Raw genomic sequence first — 12,574 nt, forward strand, 5'->3', positions numbered from 1 at the left:
GAAGTAAGCCTTATGCTTTGATGAATCCACGACCAAGTGGTAAAGCAATATTAACACATGAAATCATGCCCATACTTTGTTTATGAGCTATATGATGTACGAGCTAGAGAAAGTTGCTGATGGCCGAAAGAGTCAAAGGCACTTCAAGTTACAGTGGATCTCACGCAGTTATTGCCTATTACTTCCCACTGCTGGTGTCTGTCATGACGCTCGTGTGTGTGGGTGTTACCTCTAGCACTTACATGCTTTATACCCTGGGCTAGACATTTTCATTTTTCCTCTAATAAACTTTTAATATTTTCTTACTCATATCTTTTCTTTAGTTTTTACTTTTACAAAGTTTTTTGAGACGACTTACAGAAATTCATGAGCACAGGGATGTAGATCACTGTATTTCTATAGAGAGGAGAGAGTGAGAAGGAACGTTTTGAGCGAGAAGGACAAGGGAGCAGGAAGAATCTGGTAGTCTTATAAGAGGAGGGGAATTCTAGAAGTGTGAATAAGGCGAAGAAGGGAAATCGTCTGGATAAAAACTGAGTTCTCCATCCCTTACTTCCTGTTTTATAAAATGTAAAGGTCTTTTTCATGGCAGGACACATCAAAACATACTGACGCTGTACAGATGAAAGTCAGAATTCTTTGTTATAGCTCCAAAGGAGAGAAGCTGCCAGGCAGAGCCTCACAGGGTTGCACTGAGGGTAACAGCGAGCCAGTGCTGAAGGGGGCAGTTTCCATATGGAAAGCTGGGGGGGGTTAGTTAGGTTTCCAGAGATCTCTATGGACTGGCTAATTTGAATAATTTAGTGGGCCCCCAGGGCATAGGGACTGTCCCTGATTGTCTGGTACTTGGCCCCAGGGAGATTAGGGCGAGTGTGGGTGCATAGTGGCTCAGAGTGAGAGCCCAGTGAGGGAAGTGGGGGGATGTGGACTTAGCTGGCTGCTTTGGAAGGGGAACTGACCAGACTCTACCCAGGGCCTCAAAACTGGGTCAAGACAATGTAAAAACAACCAATCAAACCCCACACCCCACTATGTTACACTTTCCTGAACTAAAACAAAGAAGAAAAGAAGAAAACATATATAGAGAGAGAACGGAATAAACTCTAAATGTAAACAAGGCGATGGCAAAGAACAGAGAAAGCAGTAGGGAAGGGAAAACAGTAGGTTACCTCTTGAACAGGAGGCTCTTTTGTTTTCCTAACCTGCAGGGTCGTGACCACTCGATGTCCTCACGCTGTCTCCGCAGGGCTTCTGTTGTCAAATGGGGCGGCCCAATGATGTGAGCATCAGATCTTGGCCCAGAACCATACATTCATTACTCCTAATATATTTTATTAGTGATGCGGGCTGGGTGAGTCAAGGAGTTGAAAGAAAGATTTCTTGGACTCTCAAGGTCTGGCAGTAGTGCTCTTTTATTCAGAGAATGGCATGCAGTAGCGTGGGGATAGGACCCATGGGCAGTAAGAGCTGCAATGTGTTGAGGGTTAGAGCTAAATTTGTAAGGCATAGGTATGTGAGTTATTTCTTTACAAGACAAAGGAAAGATCATGAAAAAAATCCTTAAAATGGTATCAGTGCAGGTGGGGTCTGGTTATTAGGTGGTCCTATAACTTTAGCTAAGAATCAGACCGGATTAAGTCAGGACAACCTATGCTTCCCAGAGGATGATATAGATCAGTGTGTAGAGCAGGTCACCTTGGGCTTCTCTCCATGGGGCAGCCTGGATCCTCATCATTAGGATTCAGATTCACTTCACAATTTGGTAGTGGACTCCGTCTCCCTCAGAGTTACACAACAACTGGTAGCTAAACAATTAAAAATGAAAATTATTTCTACTTTTATTCAGCAATTCTCCAACATTTGATGTGAGAGACTTTAAACAATCTGGCTGTGTTTGTGAGAAAAGGAGGAATGGAGACAACTGAATACTTATATATACACATAAGATTTGCTTTTAAAAGACTCAGTTATCGTTGATTCACCATCTTTCTGGCCTCCACTGACCACACAATAACTTTCCTTGGATTTGAAATAGTCATCTCAAACTTGTCCAAAACTAGAAACCTAATTTCCTCTCTTCTTGAAATGAGATCAGGCAAAACAAACCCAACAACTTCTTCCCAAAGTCTTTCCCATTTCAGTAAATGGCAGCATAGCTTCTGTAGTTGCTTCCACAAAAAACCTTGGGGTCCTCCTTGTCTGTCGCTCATACTGCATAACCATCCTTCAGTGACAAAACTGAAATCATAATTTAAAATAAAAACCATAGTGAAACACATCACGGATGATGAAGTATCATAGAGTAGGATTCAACATTCTCATAGTTCATTGGCCTCATTATAAAATAAATATACTGGGGTGACAGAGTGTGAAGAACAGAGAATAACCCTTCAAATGATATCCAGGATGGAATTACTTGCCGTGACTCCCTGGCCGTCACTCTCCTCCACGTCGCTACACCTCTCTGCTGGATTGTCACAGTAGCCCTGGGGAAGAGCTGTTTCCCTACGCTCACCCATGTCCTCCTGCAGTCTATTCTCCACCCAGGAGTCAGAGTTGCAGCTTTAAACTATAAATCTGATCATGTCACCCCTCTGCTCAAACTCTGAGAGTAAAGCAAAGTGCTTACAGAGACTTACAAGGCCCACTGGAATCTGGACACCCCCAGCTCTCTGACTTTCTCTCTTTCCCCTTCTTCACGTATCTCTGCCATAGGAGCCTCTTTGAATCCTTGAACATATGATTTGTGGCATTCCCCTGCCTCAGTGACCTTGCAATGGCTGTTCTTTTGTCTGAAATAGTCTTTAGGAATCTGCATAGAGCACATTCTTCCTTTGGATCTCTGCTCAGATGTCACCTTATGGGTGAGGCTTTCTGTGATCGCAAACAACCTCCACCATCTCTAGCAGTTTCTAGCCCCTTTACCCTCATTTCATTTTTCTGCAGAACACTCTTATTATCACCTGATGTGTTACATATACATTTTGTTGGCTTATTTGTTTAATTTCTGTCTCACTTCAGTAAAATATAAGTTCTACGAAGTTAGGGACTTCGTCTGCCTTCAAAAGAACAAAGCATGCCTCATTTTAATAGTTTATTGCTAGCAGAATAAACAGTACTTTAGAGAAAACAAAGGAGCAGAATAAATGGTATTTTAAAGGGAAAGATGTTTCTAGGGAAAAGATCTTAATTTTCTATTCAAGGATGTGTAAAGAGCTATAAGAGCAGGAACACTTAGTTGCTGCCTTTTTATATAAGATTATTTGAACATTTACGTTTATTGTGCATTCGTAGGTTAAGCAGCTTCTGATGCAGAAATGCTAGGCTGGCACTGAAGGAGCGTGTCAGAACCTCAGGCATTAGCCTTATTTCAAATGGAATACAATGCAAACCCTTCTTACTTTTGTTTTTTTCTTCTTGTTTTCAAGCTATACATGTTTATTTTCATGCTAACATCTTAATTTGCACAGAAAATTAGGAAACTTAGATTGCTGAGAGTCCTAAGGATTATGAGTGTTTAAATCAGCACCCACGTGCCTTGTCACCTCTGTTTCCTGTGGTGGTTACTTTTATGTGTCATCTTGACTGGGACCAAATATTTGGTCAAACATTATTCTGGGTGTTTCTGTGAGGATGTTTTGGGATGAGATTAACATTTAATTTGGTAGATTGGCCTCCTTAATGGGTGGGCTCATCTGATCTGTTGAAGGCCTGAGTAGAATAAAAAGGCTGACTCTCCCCCTGAGTAGGAGAGAAATCCTCCTGCCTAACTGCCTTTGAACTGGGACATCACCTTTTTCCTGCCTTTGCACTAAAACTGAAACATTGGCTCTTCCTGAGTCTTGAGCCTTCTGGCATTCAGACTAGAACTACACCATCGGCCCTCTTGGGTCTCCAACTGGCCAGCTCACCCTGCAGATCCTGGGACTTACCAGGCTCCATAATCGCATGAGCCAATTCCTTCTACTGAATCTCTTTCGGCTTCTGGGCTATTCAGCCTGCTTAGGCTGTGGGAGCTAATTAACAAGATGCCTTCCCTGACTGCCATCTATCCTCTCCTGCAGCCAAAGCCAAAAGGAAAGAGATTATTTCTGTGTAGGATTTGAAATGTTCCCTTGACTTTTCCCGGTCAGAAGCTTTCTCTCAAGGTCTTCTGCTGTGTTTCTTTTTGTGAGGTCTTTCTCATACTGCTATCAGGTATTTGACTTAATTAATTCTGTGTGATGTGGAACCCTCAGCACTAGGGGCAGCTCATCTGGCTTTGAGTTCAGATATCCGACGGAAATGGTCTCCTTTTTAAAAAAATGATTCACTTATTTTTCCCTCAGAGTATTTAATTATCACATTGAAGCACAAATTCATTATAATGTTATCTCAAAGGTAAAAACTGAATCCTACCTGTGCTGTTGAATAGACTGGAGCTCCCAGAGAGCACGGCCTGCAACTTCATCTTTATATAAAAAATGCACAAAGGATGTTGCAGAGTGAATGAATGAACGAGTAAATGAACCACAAAGCCACTGTGTTCAAAAGGGCATTAAATGGGATGCCAGAAAGTGGGGAGGAAAGAAAAATTCAGAGGAAGGATGCAAAAAATTCTCTGATCTTCTGCATTTTTTGTTTTTTTAAGATTGGCACCTGAGCTACCAACTGTTGCCAATCTTATTTTTTTCCTTCTTCCCTCTGAAGCCCCCCAGTACACAGCTGTAGATTGTAGTTGTGGTCCTTCTAGTTGTGGCATGTGGGACGCTGCCTCAGCGTGGCCTGATGAGCGGTACCATGTCCGTGCCCAGCATCAGAACTGGCGAAACCCTGGGCCGCTGAAGCAGAGCGTGCGAACTTAACCAGTTGGCCACGGGCGGCCCCCTTCTGCATTTTTAATAGTGGTAATGTCCTTATCCCAGGGGATTGTTGTAAACAGTCAATAAGATGATTTAGGTACTCAATTAATAATAAAATACCTAACATCCATTTCACACTTGCTCTATGTCAGATAGTAAACTAAATATTTGATGTGGATCATCTCATATAACTACCAAGACATGCCTATGAGAGAAGGGCTATTTATTTAAATCCACTTTACAGATGTGAAACTGATAATTAGAGAGGTTAAGTAATTTGCCCATAATTTTTAGCAAGTAAGTGAAGAAGCTGAGTCGATCTTGGTTTTGTTGCTCTCCAAATCTGGACTCTTAAGTATCAGGCTAACTGTAGTGACTATTGTTATTACAATTTAATATGTCTATTCCTTGACAGCTTTGGTGGGGAAAATGGCTGGTGAAATCTCTTTGCAAATGGCTCTGGTGTCCAAGTGGCTACTGGACAGCAGCAGGATGGCAACATGTCCTCCCACCAAGAGGAGCTCCCCAACGCTGGCCCTCCTGCTCAGTTCTTTCACTTGGGGCTAGGTGTGCTCCCTTCCTGGCTTGGTGTCTGGTCTACTATTCGGTACTAGAAAAGCCCTCCGATGAGGTAATTTTAAGAGCGATTTCCCTAAATGCTCTGTGTAAATCAGCAGTAGGCAACGAGTTCATGTTTGCGAAACGATTGTAAACAATTTCATATGTTCTGTAAGTTTCAATAGCGGAAATTTCGGCAAGTTTTCTCATCCTTTAACAAAGTAATTGTAAATTTGTCATTTTCGGTATTCTTACAAATAAATGGATAACTGGACCAAAGTCTACCTGCAAGAGAGTCCTCAGAGATGTGACAGTAAAATCTCCCTTATAACGTAAACTGTTCTATCCACAACGATGCAGAGTCAACAACTGGTGCTATCTGTACGGAGGGATCTCCGTTCAGTTCCCTTTTGATGAGCACAGTCCTTCCTTCCGGTATCTGTCTCATCACCCAGTGACACCTGCTTTCTCTCTTTCAGATGTTCAGTGGTGTAATGGTTCATTTATCAATTCATTCAGTAGTTCAACAACCTTAGGTTTGGTACTGTGCTAAGGACTTGGTATGCAAGGATGGATAACCTAGTCTCTGCTCTTTAGGGACTCACAGTTTAGTAGGGGAGGTAGATGCATAAGAAAATAATTGTGATGCTAAGTAATAAATGAGATATGAAAGAAAAGGAAATACTCTTAGAGCACTGGACACAGAGACACAGCAATATTTCTGCCAAGGAGATCAAGAGAAACACAAAGAAGATGTCAATTCAGCTGGCCCTGGAAGAATGAATGTGACTTCTTCAGAGAGAGAAAGCAAAAGATAAAAGATCGTTTGAGTCAGCATGAGCAGAGGCCCAAAGGTGTGTCGGTACACGATGTTTGGGATATTGTGACATTACATCATGTCAAGTCTATCGCTGACTAAATATAGGCACATCTGTTTTGTACTTTATAATGAAACCATCTGTTCCCTGATACCCTACCTCAATTTTGATTGATTTTCGCCCTAGTTTAGTTTCTCAGTCAGATTTTTCAAACTGAGGGTTGTGAAATAAATTTAGCAGTTCTCCAGGAGCATTTCTTTTAAACTAAATGGCATAGAAAAAAACTAGAATAAAGCCAAATAGAAAAATATCAGAGTGCATTGACTTAGGGGGGGTAAGTCTTGCTTTGTGAAACTTGTTTTGGTTGTGTGTCTTTCTACGTGTCTGTTCCATAATGTATTTCTTATGGTGGGTCACAATAAAAAAAGTTCGAAACCCACTGCAGTAGTAATATTTTCTATTACTTTTCATTGCACTCATATTATATTGGTTATGATTAGACCTTGAGTCCAAATCAACCTTGGTTTTTAATGAAGTGACAAATGACACAGACTGACCTCATTTATAAGCCTGGCATCCAGGCAAGCATCTGTTTTACTGAACTCTAGTTACATTTTACCAGGTGAAATGATTCTAGCTTGGGAATGAAACCACCATTTACATTGTTTTAACATTATTTTTCTATTCTGAGTTCCAGACTACTAAATTAAAGACTGTATATAAAAATATAACCAATTAGTAGTCAGCTTCCTAAGAGACTGACTTCTTTTGTTATAGTAATTCATTTATTCAACAATTATTGAGTGCCCAATGGTACTCCAGATGCAAGAGATAACAGTGGTGCAAAAGAAAGACAAGGTTATCAAAACAAAAATATTTTATATTAAATGTTCATACTAAATTTGTGTTTCTTCCAATTAGCATGGAACAGATATTTTTATAAAAGATTTAGAAACAAACCACAAAAATATTTAATGAAGGAAAAATAAAAACCCAAGTCCAACTTAGACGAGGAAAATCACACAGTGTATATTGCATAGGATGTTTAACACTAGATGAGATACATGGCATATTTCACGAAATGATTTTAATCTATCCCCTGTGTAAAAAGTAGAAGACATATGCTCATATATAACATACATTTTGTAAACATATGAGTCTTACGCAGTAGGGAATGAATATCTATACTACTGTTGTGTTGTACTTAGAAAGTTTAAAGTTTTCCATTGAGAGTAAAGCAATAGATTTTTTTAAGTTGCATACCAAACTGAGAGTAAACCTTGAACTTTTCACATAAACTTTCTCTCATTTAATTTATTCTTTGTAGTTTTATATATAAATGGTGATGAAAAATAATAGCATTTGCTTTTTATCCCTAGCAGTATTTATAATTACCATACTAGGACTTATAAAATCTATTTTGTTTGCTTTGTGACATTTAAAAATTTTTATTTCAATATATTTCAGTTGAAGGCCTGTACTATGGGCCAAGATTCTAGGTAGGGAAAGATAAACATATTTTATATTACTGATAAAATATTTCAATAAAATGTAAATAAGTGTTTTCACTTATTCCATTGCTTCATATATTTCTCCAGCCCCATCTGCATGTCTTCATACTGCTTTCTGTGTCATTATTCTCACTTGCTTCTAAGGCCATCACTTGCCATCTTTAACTGCTCTTTTGAAGCTATTTGGGAATATAAGAATGTCTTGGTCAACTTTGGAAATTTATTTTACTTTAACCCGTTGTCTATTTCCATGTTTTTAAACTTATTTCAAAGGGTCCTCTAATCTCCATCATCTGTTGAATGTTTGTCCCAGTTTCAGAATAAGTGAGTATACATTGTTTCCCTGAGGGAAGGAGGGGTGGGAGGGAGAGGAGGCTTATTTAAACCTATATGATTTTTCTAGAGAAAAGGTAGAGTTCATATTTGAGACAATGTTGAAGGTTTAGAATGCCTGAAACACATGGCAATCCAGAAACTTTCATATTTAGACATTTGCCCGGTCGGATAAGGTGCTGCTTCCCCCACCTTCACATCAGGGGGTTATAGTGGAGTCACCTGGACTATGGTTTCCTGAGACGAACATGCTTAGGTTGAGATCAAGGCAAGAAAACTCTTGGACAAAATGGTTGTTTGACAAACATATCAGTGACTGATCAGAATACACAGATAGAAATTTTATTTTGAAAAATACAAAATAAAAATCAAATGGGAATTATTTAGAAATGCTGAAAAGAAATTTAAGTGAAAATACTATTTGATGGCTCTTCAGAAATCTTTTATGTTACTTCTCTTTTGTCACCAAAAGAATATTCATCACAACTCTTAGATGCTAAGAGAGAAAATGCATTGTGTCTCCTGGTATTTTCCTTTTGACTCTTGCTTAAAGGACAGAAGATTTGATATAATGCAAAAACTAAAACTAAAAATACCTGGAAGAGACCTGAGAGGGAGTAATCCGGAAAGATCATGCGTTCCCAATACCTTCATAAGCCTTCTTATTGGCCCAAACTGGGTTTAGTATTGTCCCCGAGTCAACAAAAATATTGCCTCACACTTTACTTTTTATAATATCAATATTAAACAAAGTGACAAGAATATTTAAATCTGGAAAGGAAAAGCATCTAAGATTTTCAAAATCCAAGGTGTTAGATTTTTTGAACTCTTAGCATATACTCTGAGGATACTTAATGTTTATTAACTGATGATGTTTTGATCATAAAAAATTATCAAGGATGTTTGACTTTTTACTTAAATTGTACAGGTTCAGAAACCCAAAATACTTTGTTGGGGCCCTAGGAATACTCAGATCTGGTTAAATTTTGAGAAATTTTACTATTCTGAATCATTTATGCAAATTCATTGGTAACCTGTTCTGTATGTTCGCTGTTGTTAATGTATATCCAAGCAGGAATAGAGGCCTTTTTATAATGCTGTTTCTCCTTAGAATGAGGAATGGCTCTTTTTCCTTTCTTCTGGGAAGCCAGGGAGGAATATGGAGCTGACAGCTGCAACACCAAATTGAACTAAAACAAGAAGCTCGGAGTTCAATGCCACCAAACTTTTCAGTCTGTTTTCTCCCATTCATCGTTATTTGCACTGCTACCACAAGCAATAACGGATGCAGTTTCTAGATGTTTTAGAACAAATAATTATTTCCAGATGAAAGCAATAATAAATGCAAAATGCGTTTTTTCAGTTATATCTAAAATTATCCACATGATGTTGCTCCTGTGGATCTACAGGTAGTTTCCAATTTGGGGGAAGTGAGGAAGGGGGTGCGGGGTATAACTCACCATTTTAAAAATGGTGTCCCAAAGAGGATCGGAATACCTGTGCCTCTGTCATCATATGCACTGGATGGAAATGTACCTGAAACTGATGAACATGAAAACAAAACGTCAACAAGAACGCGCCGATACTTTCATCTACGCTCTGCGGACAGTGGTAACCTGAGGCGCTGAGGACGCTCAGTAAGAGGTCACATGTGTATTAGAGATGAAGCAGACACTTAAACATCTGTCCGCTTCATGGGAAGCCTTTTCATCTCAGAAGACATGTACTAATAAGCAACAGTTGGAGAAAATTGTCTAAGACACTCAACATAATGCTGAGCTGAGGCTGAGAGGACAGTGGATTTGTATTTCCTTTAGTAAAGAGAAAACAGCCGTGAGTGCAGCCTCTTCTAAAATCTGATATTTAAAGAGAATTGTAACAAATCAAATTGCTCAATTTGGAACGAAGAGTGGCCGAAGTTACTGGAAAGCTCATGCATCTGAGTCTGCAAAAACGCTGGCCAGGAAAGCAAAACTTTTCCAACACCCAATTTTAATATTGTGCTAAAGCCATTGACTCTGTTAAAACCCGGGAGTTAAATACGATCCCCTGCCCAGCCCCCGCCCTTTCTCTCTTAGGTTAGCGTTTGGGGGACAAGGAGGGAGCTGGAGCTTGGCCCCAAGCTCGGAATTGCTGCCAAGGGCTTGTAATACAATCTCTCCCCGTTTGAAGGGTAAATCAGTGTCAATTGCGTTCGCTGTCCACAAGAAAAAGTAAGCGTTTTACTTCCGCCCGGTCTATGTGGACTGATGAAATGTAGGAAATCTATTTCTGGCAGGGGGGAGAAATCGTTTTCCCAAACAGCACCGAGAGAGGAGCCATCAGCGAAGTATGAAGAGGGCCAGTGCGGCTGCAGCTGCCGCCGCCGCCGGGCCGCTGGGGTGCGGAGCGCGGCCGCCGCGGGCCCTGCGCCGGGAGGGGGCCGACCCCGAGACGCCGCGGGAGGCCCGCGCCGAGCCCCGCCGCCCCTGAGAGCCGCAGCCAGCTCGGGACGCGCGGTGAGCAGCGGCCGGCCCGTCGCCCGCGCGGCAGCGCGCCCTGCGCCCGGGGGAGCCCGGCGGCGGGGGAGGGGCGGCCGCGAAGGATGCCTCGGGGTCGCGGCTGGGCAGGGCGCAGAGCGGCGGACGGTGGGGCGGCTCGGGCGCCGAGGGGGTGGTCGCTGCGGTGGGGGACTCTCCGATTGCCCGGAAACAACCATGTGTTCCTCATCCTATTGTGGAACAGCCCGAATGACCGCCGCGCGAAAAGCCCGCTGGGGCGGCTCAGCCAACCAGGGACAGAAGAGAGGATTTCTAATTAGCGCATCGATTATGAATGTGTGCGGATGCCCTCGTGCACAGGGACCTCTGGTGCATGCTCAGCGTCGTGCGTTATTGGGGAGAGGGGATGGTGTCAAGGGTTTGATCTTGAATGCTTTAGTTGAGCGAAGGAGGCCGGGATGGGAGGAAGGAGCGCGACATGTGTGATCTGGAGTAATACTCGCTGTTTTCGACTGATGAGTTTGACAGAGTTGAGCTTTTTTACGTGCATAAACAAGTGCTAGCCTATGAATCAACCTCCTTTGGGAAGATTTTACATAGTATTGTTCTTTTAGTCTAAAGAGCAAGGTTTTGGAATCTGAAATTGGTGAGCAGAGGAGCCAGCTGTGCTTTGGAGGCATTAATTATTTTGGCAAAATTAAATTCTTTTAGCCCAGTAGGTAAATTGCCCTTCACCTAGCCCAGACATGCAAAGATCTGCTGTCTCCAATGGGGAGAGAGCCAAACCAGGGGTTAAGAGATTCTGTTTTCTACATTCCAGCACAATTGGGAGTGGGGGTGGATTATTCACTGTTTTCCCCCAGTTAACCTTTCGGAAATCAAAACCTTTACGCTCCCCACCTTCTTCATTTTCATCCTCTCACCTCCTTCATCTTCCTCCTCTTAGAGTGAAGAGTTTGCACAACTTTGCTGTCCCTCTGTAAGCCCCTCCCTCTCCCCAAGAACCCTCTCCAACAAAGCTGGATCAACTGTGTATGGGAGATCTTATGCGGAAGAAATAAGATCTGCTTGTGCACAGGAACACCCATTTGGCCTCCTAGTGTTAAAATAAAGGCTCAGACCGGTCGGATGTGCCAGCCAGGCAGAGGAAGTCCACCTTTCCTCCCCACCTGTCCCCTGAGATTCACACAGGCAAGGCTGAGAACAAGCCCTGCGCTCATTGCTTTTTCCCCCAACCTCTTAGCAGTGTGGACACTGATTAACTACAGCTGGGATCTAGCTTGCCCAGCCAGTCTTTGAAATCAATCAATGAGTTCCTTCTCGAGGAATGCTCCCCCCTAACCGCGGAGGACGAGGTGGTGGCTGTGGTGGTCCTCTCCAGCATGGGCGTCCTGGTTCTGACTGCGTAAGTGAAGGTAAGGGGCAGACATCTGAGGCATGGGCCAGGCGGTGCTGCAATGAGCATTGCGGTCTTTGCACGTGGCTCCCTGAGTGGGCTCTGAAACAGAAAGGTAGCTTGGGTTTCAGCCTGTATGCCACTAAACTTTGGGCTTATTTCTTCACTTGATTGCTAAACACCATACTTTTGCAATGTGAATTGTGCTTTATTGGGAAATAAAGTCACATGGCAAAACTTATTTCACTGGTGTGAAAGGTCATGTGATTGCCACTGAGTTATCTAGTATCTTGGTAAGAAATCTTAAGCTTGAAGGTATAGTGAAATGGCAGGTCTTATATTAATACTAAGTATATTATGCATAGTTCTAGAATTTTGCTGCAAGGCTGCATTATAGACTTTTGCAGCCTTCGGAAGGCCAAAGTTACCTTGTTTGAAACCAAACAGTGAGGTGCTAACAATCTGTTTGCAGAGGGAGTTTGTTAAAACCGCAGTTGATGTTAAGGTTATTTTGGCATCTTCCTGGTTTTAATATGTAGGCACAAAGAGGATCCCACTGATTCTTTTCATTTCTCCTGAGCAAATAGCAAGGTTTTCCACTCAGTGTTTTCAGACTAGAGAAGAACTGGAGTAAAGG

At 41.9% G+C, this 12,574-nt stretch overlaps 1 protein-coding gene across 7 annotated transcripts in view; it reads left to right on the top strand.

The window, feature by feature from the left end:
- The first annotated feature begins 10,142 nt into the window (after window positions 1–10,142).
- The window catches only part of GAS2 (growth arrest specific 2), a 126,382-nt gene continuing 123,950 nt past the window's right edge, over window positions 10,143–12,574 (top strand). For 2 of the 7 annotated variants that reach the window (XM_070491359.1, XM_014841457.3), the window contains exon 1: window positions 10,143–10,274. The gene's annotated coding sequence lies outside the window, so the exon portion shown is untranslated. Of the gene's footprint in view, window positions 10,275–10,339; window positions 10,560–10,797; window positions 10,911–11,784; window positions 11,957–12,574 lie in introns of those variants that run through there. The other 5 variants (XM_070491357.1, XM_070491361.1, XM_014841456.3 and 2 more) reach the window with 4 other exon arrangements.

Source organism: Equus asinus, chromosome 20, assembly GCF_041296235.1.
Source record: "Equus asinus isolate D_3611 breed Donkey chromosome 20, EquAss-T2T_v2, whole genome shotgun sequence".
Lineage (NCBI taxonomy): Eukaryota > Metazoa > Chordata > Mammalia > Perissodactyla > Equidae > Equus > Equus asinus.